This window comes from Peromyscus leucopus, chromosome 1 (assembly GCF_004664715.2).
Source record: "Peromyscus leucopus breed LL Stock chromosome 1, UCI_PerLeu_2.1, whole genome shotgun sequence".
NCBI classification, from domain to species: domain Eukaryota; kingdom Metazoa; phylum Chordata; class Mammalia; order Rodentia; family Cricetidae; genus Peromyscus; species Peromyscus leucopus.
Window position 1 is genome coordinate 35742073 of NC_051063.1, and position 1992 is coordinate 35744064.

Here is a 1992-nt window from a genome sequence, read left to right on the forward strand (position 1 = left end):
GAATACAGGTTCCTCTTGTCAAGCATCCTTGACAACATTTATTAGTTTCCTTTGATTTTTATTTATTCATCTTTCTTGTTTTTCTCATATTTTCATTTTTTGAGAAATTCATGCTATGTGTTTTGATTACATTGATCCCACACACAACTCCTCCCAAATCTTCCTCCCTCCTTCCTTACCCATCCAACTTTGTTCTATGTTTTGTTTTGGTCTCATCAAGTCTAACTTGTGATGTCCATTTATTCTTGGATTTGTGATCTTCTACAAGGGCATGGTTGACCTACTGGGGGCTACACATTTTAAAGAAAAGACTCTCTCTCCTAGAAACTATCAGTCTTCAATAGTTTCCATGCTAAGAGGCTGGAGGAGTTTCATGACCAGCACTTTCTTTATGCTGAGAGCTATCCATGCACAGGTTTATTCATGCTATCACAACTACTGTTAATTAATATGTACAACTGCCTAGAAGTGTCTAGAAGACACTGTACCCTTACAGTTTCTAACTGCCTCCAGGATTTATAACCTTTCTGCTCCATATTTCACTCTGATCCCTGAGCTTTGGGAGTTGGGCATGTAATATAAACATTCCATTTAGGCCTGACTATTCCACAGTCTCTTATCCTCCTTCACTTGAACAACTGTAGATCTTTGTGTTGTCATCTACTGAAAATAGTTGCTTCTCTGGAGAGAGCTGGGAGATCCTTTAATCTGGTGGTATAGTGAAAAGTAATTGAGAGTCAGTTTTATACTATCTCAATTTCACAGAATAAGAGCAGTATGTTCTTCCTAGGACCCAAGTCCTGTCTAGTAAAGCTTCTTCATCAAGACACAGTTTAAAAAAAGGGTTTCATCTTGTGCTGGGGGCCTAAAACTGAACAGAAAGTGGTTGATTCTCCCCATTATATTCGTGTCTTTGTTGCACCAGAGAGAATGTCTTACCAGGCTGGTCATTGTGGCACAATGGATCCATAGTCTGGTAAGGTTGGTGACTTCTTTACTCTTCTAGTTGCAGCTCAATGAAAACTACCTGAGTGCTGAAGCACAGCCTTTCATACACTTCCCACCCTCTCTGCCCACATCATGTTCCAGTTCCTGACAGAAGATGTAAGTCTTATGTTGTAGGTAATCATATATTGAGAACCTGAGCATTCATCAGCCATGCTTTTCTTGGGAAGATGTATCCCTTGTGTTCAGCTTGGTTGCAGGCTCATGATGGGTTTGGTCTCCAGTGTAACTCTCTTGTTATGTTTTATAAGCTTTGATTGACTTTGGATAACGTGGTTAGACTGTATCTGGCTCAGAACTATGATATGCCAAACCATGCTTAAAAACTTGAACCAATTAAAAAAGGCTGGTGGTGATGCATACCTTTAATCCCAGCACTCAGGAGGCAGAGGCAGGTAGAACTCTGTGAGTTCAAGGCCAGCCTGGTCTACAGAGCAAGTTCCAGGACAGGCTCCAAAACTACACAGAGAAAAACTGTCTCAAAAAACTGAAAGAAAAAAAAAAAAAAGAAAGAAAGAAAAAAGTGGGAAGGACCTGGAGTGGAAGCCAAGAAGAAACCACCTAGCTCTTGATGTCTACCCAGCACTGCATTCTGAACCCACCAATTCCCTCCTGAGGGTTCTCCCTCTGTCATAGCCGAATCCCAAAGCTATATTCCTCTTGAATCTCAGACCCTGTGTGTTTTCTCAGAGCCAACATGAAGCTAGCAATTAAGAATTACCTATATGTTTCCAGCTGCCTCTTCTCCTCCCACATCTTCTATTCATCTACTTCTGAGTCCTAAGACTGGAATTATGATGCTAGATTAGCAAATACAACCTTTATTAGCACTCACTCACATGTCTCTTGGAAGTCCTACCATCTGTTGTCAACAGAGAAAAATGAATGACTTTGGATAACTGATTTCATTGACTAGTAGTTATGATAGGAGTTTTTTAGATGTTTGTTACTCAATTTTGTTGTCAAAGTAATTAAAATCAGTACATT

The 1992-nt window shown here is 40.0% G+C and overlaps 1 pseudogene; it reads left to right on the plus strand.

Annotated features, from left to right (window-relative positions):
* Positions 1-1175: 1175 nt before the first annotated feature.
* Positions 1176-1577, plus strand: LOC114697027 (annotated as a pseudogene).
* Positions 1578-1992: the final 415 nt, after the last annotated feature.